Genomic DNA, 11,529 nt, shown 5'->3' on the forward strand with positions numbered 1-11,529 from the left:
AACCGTCCACTAGATTATACGTCACGCTGCAGCATCGCCTGAAAGACGCACATCGCCGTCTGCTGACTGGATGGAAAACGCAGTTGGGGAAAATATTATTTAAAATGGATTTCATTAAATAATACTATTGTATTGAGATATACAAAGACAGGAATGTGTTGATTGATTAGTGAGAATAAAAAAATGTTTACTACAGCACATTTAAGGCAGTTTCATTAAGTCAAAATAAATTTAAATAAGTAGCCAGCTACTGTCGGTCTATACTGCTCCTACATGGTGTAACAATACATCATGTAGATGTATATAATGAACAGATTAGGTCTATACTGCTCCTACATGGTGTAACAATACATAATGTAGATGTACACTAACAATCTAAAGTTTGGGGTCACTTAGTCCTTGTTTTTGAAAGAAAATCATTTTTTTGTCCATTAAAATAACATCAAATTCATCAGAAGTACAGTTTAGACATTGTTAATGTTGTAAATGACTATTGTAGCTGGAAACAGCTGATTTTTTTAATGGAATATCTACATAGACGTACAGAGGCCCATTATCAGCAACCATCACTCCTGTGTTACAATGGCACGTTGTGTTAGCTAATCCAAGTTTATCATTTTAAAAGGCTAATTGATCATTAGAAAACCCTTTTGCAATTATGTTAGCCCAGCTGAAAACTGTTGTGCTGATTTAACAAAGCTTTTGTAAACAAAAGATTTGTTAAACCTTAAACCTGTTAAACCTAATGGCTGTGATCAATGTGGGAAGAGTTTTACTCAGCTAAACAACCTGATAGTATACCAGCATACACACACAGGAGAGAAACTTTATGGCTGTGATCAATGTGTGAAGAGTTTTACCACATCCAGCCAGCTGACTTCACACCAGAGAACACACACAGGAGAGAAATCTTATAGCTGTGATCAAAGTGGGAAGAGTTTTACTCAGTCATTCAGCCTGATATACCACCAGAGAACACACACAGGAGAGAAATATTATAGCTGTGGTCAATGTGGGAAGAGTTTTACTACATCTAGCTATCTGTCTATACACCAGAGAACACACCCTGGAGAGAAACCTTATAGCTGTGATCAATGTGACGAGATACTCTGATAAAAGATCTCTGATCAAACATCAGAAAATACATACATGAAGGAGTTGTTTCATGATATCCATTAAATTATGTCATAATGTAGAATGTTTTAACATTGTAGTAGGAGTATTTTAATGATGTCACAATGTAGAACCCTAATCGTTTGCCCCCTGTTCTATTGATTTCAGCATGATATGGATATTAGCCTCATCAGGGGAAAAATCCAGGCTCTGAATTGAAAGAGTACTATTTATGTGATTTAACAAAAAGTGACTAACAAAAAAAGAGCTGTGTTACACTTACAGCATTGGTGACCCACTTGAATCAAAATGTAGCTAGCTGTTTTCTACAAGTTGTCCTCTAACCAGTGATGTACACATTATTCCCAGATTCCATGTGGTTTTTGAGCTGTTAGTTTTAACAGGACATGCAACCTCATCTCCCCACTCTCACGCAATTGATTTCAACATGATATCGATGAGTGATGACAAATAAGTGTTTCATTCCTTTGTTTAGCGACCCCTAAATTGTAAGGTATCACTCCAAAATGTAGCTGACTGTCTTCTGCAGGTTGTCCTCTAACCAGTGAGGTAAAATATATCTCCCATTTCCATGTTTTTTAGTGGTGTTAGTTTCAACAGCACGTACAACCTGATTTTCCCCTTAATGGATATCAGTGATGTATTGCTATTAAACAGCAGTGATGTTGTTGCTGGTGCAGTTTATAAGGTGTTTAAAAACATACAAGTAATATGATTATGGCAGATGTTTGTGTGTATATACATGTTTTATTATTCCATGCCTCACCATTAAGTGGATTATTGCCAATACATATTAACAAAGGGGTGTACATTTGATTTTCATATTTCATATTATGTAACATTTAGTAATGATAATTATTTATGCAACCAGCTTACCATTTTTGGGTACAATTATATTGACATTGTTGCCCTGCTATTAGAATATCAGGGTTCATTCTCGGAGGTGCCAACCCAAATGTACTAGAGCATGACATTGGGGACTGGGCCCAGATCCAACAACATGCCTATCTAGTGAACCCTGAAAAGAGAGAGAAGCTCCGCAGTGAGGTGGAAAGCTACTACCGATATTGCAGGAGTTTCCTCTTGAAATCAGACCGTGGTAAGGACAACTTGGTTGCTGAAATTCTCAATGGTGGGCAGTCAAAAATGTTTTGCGTTTCGCCAGTGCGTTGCCATGGATCCCAATTTATTTTGACTGCATGTTTCTCTGTATTGGAGATGAGTTTTGTTTGGGCTCGTTCCAAGGGGACGAGAGTTCTAGAAGCAAGTGAGTTTTAGGAAGACGAGAGTTCTAGAAGCTAGTGAGTTTTAGGAAGACGAGATTTCTAGAAGCTAGTGAGTTTTAGGAAGACGAGAGTTCTAGAAGCTAGTGAGTTTAAAAAAAAATTACATTGTAGAAAAATATATATATTTAAAAATACGTGTGTTTTCTTGTTTTTAATTGTTGACAGCCAGTAGACACCATGTTTATATTGGTGAAGGTGAAGCATTGTAGTTGATTATAATGTGAAATGGAAGTTGTTTTCTGTTGATGGTGAGCAAACTTGTCCAACAAAAATATAGGACGTATTTGTTGTCTTAAGGGAGAAGGTGTTACAGGCTTTGGTTTTTCCATTTATGTTTTGAGGTTGGACTTTAGCACGTCTAGCTCGTTAGCACGTCTAGGTCGTTAGCACGTCTAGGTCGTTAGCACGTCTAGCACGACTAGCCCGTTAGCAGGTCTAGCTCGTTAGCAGGTCTTGCTCGTTAGCACGTCTAGCTCGTTAGCAGGTCTAGCTCGTTAGCACGTCTAGCTCGTTAGCACGTAGGACACACTGATTTGTGTCACCTCATTAGTCAGTTTGTGTTCCACCTGTGCTGGCTTGTCCATCTCGTTAGTGGGAAGGTATTTCACCTGAGCTGGTCCAGGTGCTATTTAAGAGTGTCTGGCCCAGTATGCCAGTTGTCTTCAAAGACGTGGAGGGTCAACAACTTTAGTTACGCTACCTTTTTGGTTTGCGTCCTGTCTTTAAGTTTGGTGTGGGTTTTTCTTTTGTTTGCCTCTTCTTGGGCAGATTTAGTGGCTGTCTTTTAGGTCCCAGTTGTTGTTACTAGTCAACTTTCAGTGGACACCCCCATAGTGTCTTTCAGAACCCCTCCTAAAACCCCACCTGTTTAGTTGTGGTTGTTGTCAGTGACTCTTTGTTAGTTCCTCTTCTATTTAAGGGACATTTCTGGTTTTCTTGCTGGGGAACGTAACAACAAACAATGGAGTAAAACAAGCTTATATTTTGGGTTGGATATTGCATCCAATTCTTAATATTTTAATCAATGATATTTCCTTACAATGCTCATTAATCTTTCAGTTGTTATTCTTATATATTTTTTTATCCTGTTGTGGTAAATATTTATGTTTATTTACTTTGTATTTTCCTGTGAAGCCATTGTGTTGCATGCATGTCTGAAATGTGCTGTATAAATAAAGCTTGATTTGAACATATTGAAGAAATATGCGCAAAGCAACACATATCTTAGTCCAACTTAGTATGAAAAACAGTATCAGTCGGACTTTTCCAGCCTGCTGAAGGAGTGGTAAACACCACCCCTGGCTCTACCAGGGGCTTGAGGTGGTCTCCCACAGCTCCTCTTATATCATGTTCTGTGGCCTTGCCGTTCCATTTCTTGACAGCCGCTGCAACACAGAAACACATTTAGTTGTATTATATAAAACACTCAAAGTAATGGATATGGAGCATCTATGGCCTCAGTTACACCTGGCACCTAAATGTGACTTCTGTCATCTAAAATTCACCCTCACCTTTGATGTGCATGAAACAAGTTATCTGGACATTTTGATTAAGAGGGAGAGGAGTGGCTTTAGCACAGACCTATACAGGAAGCCAACGGACAGGAAATCCCTGTTAGCTTCCACCCTACACCCCTAGAAAATAGTCTCTCCGTCAGCCAATACTGTCGCATAAGCAGGTTTTGTGGTACACAGAGTGACTATGACAAACAAGCCGACTGTCTGGATGAGTGTTTCAGACAGCGGGGTTACCCAGAGGACTGTCTGGATGAGTGTTTCAGACAGCGGGGTTACCCAGAGGACTGTCTGGATGAACGTTTCAGACAGCGACAATGCTTCCTTCAGTACTCCCCAAACCTCCCCTCCCTCCAGATCAACATGTTCAATGCTTCCTTCAGTACTCCCCAAACCTCCCTCCCTCCAGATCAACACGTTCAATGCTTCCTTCAGTTCTCCCCAAACCTCCCTCCCTCCAGACCAACATGTTCAATGCTTCCTTCAGTTCTCCCCAAACCTCCCTCCCTCCAGACCAACGCGTTCAATGCTTCCTTCAGTTCTCCCCAAACCTCCCTCCCTCCAGAGCAACACGTTCAATGCTTCCTTCAGTTCTCCCCAAACCTCCCCTCCCTCCAGACCAACACGTTCAATGCTTCCTTCAGTACTCCCCAAACCTCCCCTCCCTCCAGACCAACACGTTCAATGCTTCCTTCAGTACTCCCCAAACCTCCCTCCCTTCAGACCAACATGTTCAATGCTTCCTTCAGTACTCCCCAAACCTCCCTCCCTCCAGACCAACATGTTCAATGCTTCCTTCAGTACTCCCCAAACCTCCCCTCCCTCCAGACCAACACGTTCAATGCTTCCTTCAGTACTCCCCAAACCTCCCCTCCCTCCAGAGCAACATGTTCAATGCTTCCTTCAGTACTCCCCAAACCTCCCTCCCTTCAGAGCAACATGTTCAATGCTTCCTTCAGTACTCCCCAAACCTCCCCTCCCTCCAGACCAACATGTTCAATGCTTCCTTCAGTTCTCCCCAAACCTCCCCTCCCTCCAGATCAACGTGTTCAATGCTTCCTTCAGTACTCCCCAAACCTCCCCTCCCTCCAGAGCAACGCGTTCAATGCTTCCTTCAGTTCTCCCCAAACCTCCCTCCCTCCAGACCAACACGTTCAATGCTTCCTTCAGTTCTCCCCAAACCTCCCCTCCCTCCAGATCAACGTGTTCAATGCTTCCTTCAGTTCTCCCCAAACCTCCCCTCCCTCCAGACCAACGTGTTCAATGCTTCCTTCAGTTCTCCCCAAACCTCCCTCCCTCCAGACCAACATGTTCAATGCTTCCTTCAGTACTCCCCAAACCTCCCTCCCTCCAGAGCAACATGTTCAATGCTTCCTTCAGTTCTCCCCAAACCTCCCTCCCTTCAGACCAACACGTTCAATGCTTCCTTCAGTACTCCCCAAACCTCCCCTCCCTCCAGAGCAACATGTTCAATGCTTCCTTCAGTACTCCCCAAACCTCCCCTCCCTCCAGACCAACATGTTCAATGCTTCCTTCAGTACTCCCCAAACCTCCCTCCCTCCAGACCAACATGTTCAATGCTTCCTTCAGTTCTCCCCACTTGGTAAACAGTTGGACCACATCATTAAAACACTGGCACGTCTTGATCATTGATCCACAACTGGAAAAGACGATTAAAGAACCCCGACGGGTAGCCTTCAGACACGCCCCAACATCAGTCAAATGGTGGTGAGGTCTGATCTTCCACCACAGCCACGTAGTACTTTCCTAGACAATGTGCCGGACGGTAATGATTGATGTGGCCCATGTACCCAGTGTAACTTTACCAGAAAAAAAAGCTACTTTTCTCCACGGACTGCAGGCGACAGGCTCAAGTCATGGTTGATTGGTCGATTGTAGCGGTAGTCATTTCGATGGCGACTTACTTTACAGTTATTTAGACCGCGGTGGTTATTGAAGTTGTGGTTTTGTGGAAGAAACCGTTGTTGTGCATCATCTTTCAACGCTCCAATACCTGATAATGACCAAACCTGTAGAGGCTATTTGGGAATTTAACTTCAATTAACCTGAAAGTGTTCATAGTAGAAACATCTGTTGTGATGGTAGAATGTGGAAAGACCCACCTCATTGGTTAATATTCACTGTAGTATTACCATCTGTTGTGTTGGTAGAATGTAAAGACCCACCTCATTGGTTAATATTCACTGTAGTAGAAACATCTGTTGTGTTGGTAGAATGTGTAAAGACCCACCTCATTGGTTAATATTCACTGTAGTATTAACATCTGTTGTGTTGGTAGAATGTGTAAAGACCCACCTCATTGGTTAATATTCACTGTAGTAGAAACATCTGTTGTGTTGGTAGAATGTAAAGACCCACCTCATTGGTTAATATTCACTGTAGTATTACCATCTGTTGTGTTGGTAGAATGTGTAAAGACCCACCTCATTGGTTAATATTCACTGTAGTAGAAACATCTGTTGTGTTGGTAGAATGAGTAAAGACCCACCTCATTGGTTAATATTCACTGTAGTAGAAACATCTGTTGTGTTGGTAGAATGTAGAAGTAGGTTTTAAATTCATAATTATTACAAATCTGCAGTTGTCTGACTATTATATTATTATTTAATGAAATAAATGTAAAAATGCACTTTTTGTCTGGAAATAAAAGAAACATTTATCTGCGTTAACCACTCCAGTCAACAGATGGCGATATGTGTTTTTCAGGCGATGCTTTCAGCGTGACGTATAATGTAGTGGACGGGACGCTTCTTCAACAACATCTAGTCAGCCACCTCGGTAGCTTCCTAGCCGAAACATTCAAGCTGTTCAGACTGCTTCGGTGTATATTTGCCTCTGTATTTGGAACATAATTCTGTCTTTTAACTAGTTTCCCCATTTAATGTGATATTTCCGTTTAGTCAGGTAACGGTAGCTACTTGATAAATGAGCCTGTCACTAGGCTAGTCGCTAACTAGCTAGGTTAGCTGGCTAACATCCCCGACCATGAGCTCACCAAGCTACTGCCCTCCTGCTAAAAAAGAGGTCTGCTGGAAGGAGAAAGAAGGTATTTGGCTGAACGTTGTCGTGAAAGAGGAGAATGAAGAGGAGGATGTCACAGTAAATGAAGAAGTAGAGGGAGAGGCTGTTACAGAGAAAGAAGAGGAAGAAAACGATTATACTTTTTTTGGAGTGAATGAAGGAGAGATAACTGTCATATTGAAGGAGGAGGAGAGGGAAGAAGAAGAGGAGACAGAAGATCTGAGTAACACCAGGAAGTCCTGTCTTGAAAATAGTTGTTTTACTGATGCGTGGTTTTAAACGGCATTCTATTCTAGTTCTGATCTTAAATACCGTTTTAATGTAGGAATTGATAAAGCTACACTGTAAGATGTGAATACCATCAACAAGCTGGCCAACAACAAAACTTTAACAATGGATTTGCACGCAAAATCACAACTTAAATGTCTCACGGAATGGACTTGTCTTCATTCAATACTGCAATTCCATCGTACTAAACTGGAGGCGATTCCGAGCCCACTGTTGACTGCGGTCAAGTGTGCCGACAGTCGCAAAACGCGGTCAGGCCATCTGCTCTTCAGTTTCTTCCTGAATTTGCGTGCGTGAATACAATTTACGGAATGGCGTTTTTTCAGGTAGGGAAACTGAGTTGAATGGACTCTCATGCACAGATAGTCGAGACGATGGCTACAAATCATTCCAAGCAAACCGTTTGAAGCAAACTTATTCAATCTTCCATAATAAAAATGATACCAAATCGTTTATTTAATTTTCGCGTTATTGACTCAAATGATGTCAATTAACCTATCAGAAGCTTCTAAAGCCATGACATCATTTTCTGGAATTTTCCAAGCTGTTTAAAGGCACAGTCAACTTAGTGTATGTAAACTTCTGACTCACTGGAATTGTGATACAGTGAATTATAAGTGAAATAATCTGTCTGTAAACAATTGTTGGGAAAATTACTTGTATCATGCACAAAGTAGATGTACTAACTGACTTGCCAAAACTATACATTGTTAACAAGAAATTTGTGGAGTGGTTGAAAAACAAGTTTTAATGACTCCCACCTAAGTGTATGTAAACTTCTGACTTCAACTGTGGATGTGTGTGATCAAGTAGACCTCCGTCAGTGGAGACAGGAAGCACCAAGGAGACCTCCGTCAGTGGAGACAGGAAGCACCAAGGAGATCTCAGTCAGTGGAGACAGGAAGCACCAAGGAGACCTCCGTCAGTGGAGACAGGAAGCACCAAGGAGATCTCAGTCAGTGGAGACAGGAAGCACCAAGGAGACCTCTGTCAGTGGAGACAGGAAGCACCAAGGAGACCTCCGTCAGTGGAGACAGGAAGCACCAAGGAGACCTCCGTCAGTGGAGACAGGAAGCACCAAGGAGACCTCTGTCAGTGGAGACAGGAAGCACCAAGGAGATCTCAGTCAGTGGAGACAGGAAGCACCAAGGAGACCTCTGTCAGTGGAGACAGGAAGCACCAAGGAGATCTCAGTCAGTGGAGACAGGAAGCACCAAGGAGATCTCAGTCAGTGGAGACAGGAAGCACCAAGGAGACCTCTGTCAGTGGAGACAGGAAGCACCAAGGAGATCTCAGTCAGTGGAGACAGGAAGCACCAAGGAGACCTCTGTCAGTGGAGACAGGAAGCACCAAGGAGACCTCCGTCAGTGGAGACAGGAAGCACCAAGGAGATCTCAGTCAGTGGAGACAGGAAGCACCAAGGAGATCTCAGTCAGTGGAGACAGGAAGCACCAAGGAGATCTCAGTCAGTGGAGACAGGAAGCACCAAGGAGATCTCAGTCAGTGGAGACAGGAAGCACCAAGGAGATCTCAGTCAGTGGAGACAGGAAGCACCAAGGAGATCTCAGTCAGTGGAGACAGGAAGCACCAAGGAGATCTCAGTCAGTGGAGACAGGAAGCACCAAGGAGATCTCAGTCAGTGGAGACAGGAAGCACCAAGGAGATCTCAGTCAGTGGAGACAGGAAGCACCAAGGAGATCTCAGTCAGTGGAGACAGGAAGCACCAAGGAGATCTCAGTCAGTGGAGACAGGAAGCACCAAGGAGATCTCCGTCAGTGGAGACAGGAAGCACCAAGGAGATCTCAGTCAGTGGAGACAGGAAGCACCAAGGAGACCTCTGTCAGTGGAGACAGGAAGCACCAAGGAGACCTCTGTCAGTGGAGACAGGAAGCACCAAGGAGACCTCTGTCAGTGGAGACAGGAAGCACCAAGGAAACCTCCGTCACCTGAATCTGGCTCTCCTCTAAAGAAAAATATATTTGTTTATGCTTAATTCTTTCATAACATTAACAAGTTATTTATTCATGGTTCATTCAATTATGTATAATGTGCCTTGAGCAAATTTGTTTCTTTCAATTATGTGTTGTGTAATTTTATCAAAATATACAGCTCACATTTATGACATTGGTAACATTATCCTAGTAAACACCTGACTGCAGGACATTGAGGAAAATGTCTCATTGGGCCAGCTGATGGGCCCTGGGCAAATCTCTGTACTGGGAGTACTCTGACATGACTTCCTCTGGTGTAATTATGCCTTAGTCAAGTGCTCCTTGTAAAAGGCAACCAGACTCCTCAACTCCTCCTGACCATACTGACTGACAGAGTCTCTGACTAAGAACCACACAGAGACCTGCATTTTCTAGTCACCTTAATAATACTTGTGAAAACTGACTTTAGGTGATTGAGGGATCTAGTCTAGATGACCGTAAATTCTGGACTATAAGCCGCAACTTTTTTCCCACGCTTTGAACCTCGCGTCTTAAACAATGACTCGGCTAATATATGGATTTTTCCCGCTTTCAATTTTTTTTTCCAAAAAAAAACACATTCTGTGACGTTCTCAGTTTTTTTGGCGGTATGAAGCTTTCATTAGACCAATGAAATTGCCGGACGGGTTAAGGTCAAACAACTTTTTTGTTTACTGTTTAGATTAAATCGAGCGCTCTCAAACTTCCCATCATTCTGATTACGGTAGTCATTTTGTCACCCTCATCATGGCAAAGACACGGAGATGCAGCTTTCAAGTTGAAGGCGATTGATCTGGCTGTTGGAAAAGGAAATAGAGCTGCTGCACGGGAGCTTGGTCTTAATGAGTCGATGATAAGACGTTGGAAACAGCAGCGTGAGGAATTCACTCAGTGCAAAAAGACAACTAAAGCTTACTGCTTATTTTTTGTTACAAGCCGTGTTTCGTTAAAGCCTGTGTAAAGTTCATTTGTTTCAATGTACCGGTAGGCACCTGCGGCTTATAGACATGTGCGGCTTATTTATGTTCAAAATAATATATATTTTTAAATTCAGTGGGTGCGGCTTATATTCTGGTGCGCTTAATAGTCCGGAAATTACAGGAATACGTCATAGGAAGTTTTATCATGTGGAGGTTTCATTCAGGTTTCTGTTTAATTAAATAATCTGTTTGTCTTTGACAGGAGAGAGACCAGACTCTCCTTCTGACAGCAGGAAGAGTCCTTCAGGGAAACCAGACCCCGAGACGTCCAAACCAGCAGGCCGACATCACTGCTCCCAGTGTGGAAAGAGTTTTACTCAGTTAGGGAGCCTGAGAATACATAAGAGAATACACACTGGAGAGAAGCCTTACCACTGTTCCCAATGCGGAATGACGTTTACCCAGTTAGAGAGCCTGCAAAACCATGAGAGGGGACACACAGGGGAAAAGCTTTTGTTCCCATTGTGGAAAGAGTTTTGGCCAGGTAGGAAACCTGAACAAGCATGTGAGGACACACACAGGTAAGAAGATGTACCGCTGCTTCCAGTGTGGAGAGAGATTTACCCGGTTAAGGTACCTGAAAGAGCATGAACGAATACATACAAATACACAGGAGGAGACATACCACTGCTCTCATTGTGGAAAGACATTTTCCCAGTCAGAGAACCTGAAAACACATGAGAGAATCAAGAGGCTGTGTTCTGACTTGTGTTTTTGACTGAGAATTTGTGTTTTTGTTTGGGCTGTCAGACTTCAGTTCACTTTGTGTAATGTTAGTGCACTATTTTTTAATTGTGATTAACCCATTGTCTGAAAAGGTTAAAAACACACTGAAAACATCCAAAATACATACTATATACCGCTAACATCTACAATGCCATGTAAAAACAAGATGACATTGAGGTTAAATAAAGTGTGCTTTATCAATGGAATATTTTTTGACATGTCCACTGTGGGGCTCTGTAGTCATAATATCCATAAAAACTAGAGGTCAAACAGGGAGATGGTTCCAATCGTTTTTCCACCATTCATTTTTCCCATAGGGCTGTGTTTTGTTTAGGCTTACCCTGATGTGACGTTTTGATAACCATGTAAATCTCTCTAGGACAAGGTGACTGAGGACACAGTGTGTTGTGAATTTATTGTAATGTTTTTAAAATGGTATAACTGCCTTTATTTTTGCTGGACCCCAGGAAGAGTAGCTGCTGCCTTGGCAGAAACTAATGGGGATCTATAATAAACCCCAGGAAGAGTAGCTGCTGCCTTGGCAGGAACTAATGGGATCCATAATAAACCCCAGGAAGAGTAGCTGCTG

At 42.5% G+C, this 11,529-nt stretch overlaps 1 long non-coding RNA gene across 1 annotated transcript; it reads left to right on the plus strand.

The window, feature by feature from the left end:
• Positions 1-7,217: 7,217 nt before the first annotated feature.
• On the plus strand, positions 7,218-11,146 carry LOC123731868 (uncharacterized). The gene is made up of 2 exons (XR_006762890.1): positions 7,218-7,590; positions 10,417-11,146. It is a non-coding gene; the product is annotated as an uncharacterized lncRNA (long non-coding RNA).
• Positions 11,147-11,529: the final 383 nt, after the last annotated feature.

This window comes from Salmo salar, unplaced genomic scaffold, assembly GCF_905237065.1.
Source record: "Salmo salar unplaced genomic scaffold, Ssal_v3.1, whole genome shotgun sequence".
Taxonomy (NCBI): domain Eukaryota; kingdom Metazoa; phylum Chordata; class Actinopteri; order Salmoniformes; family Salmonidae; genus Salmo; species Salmo salar.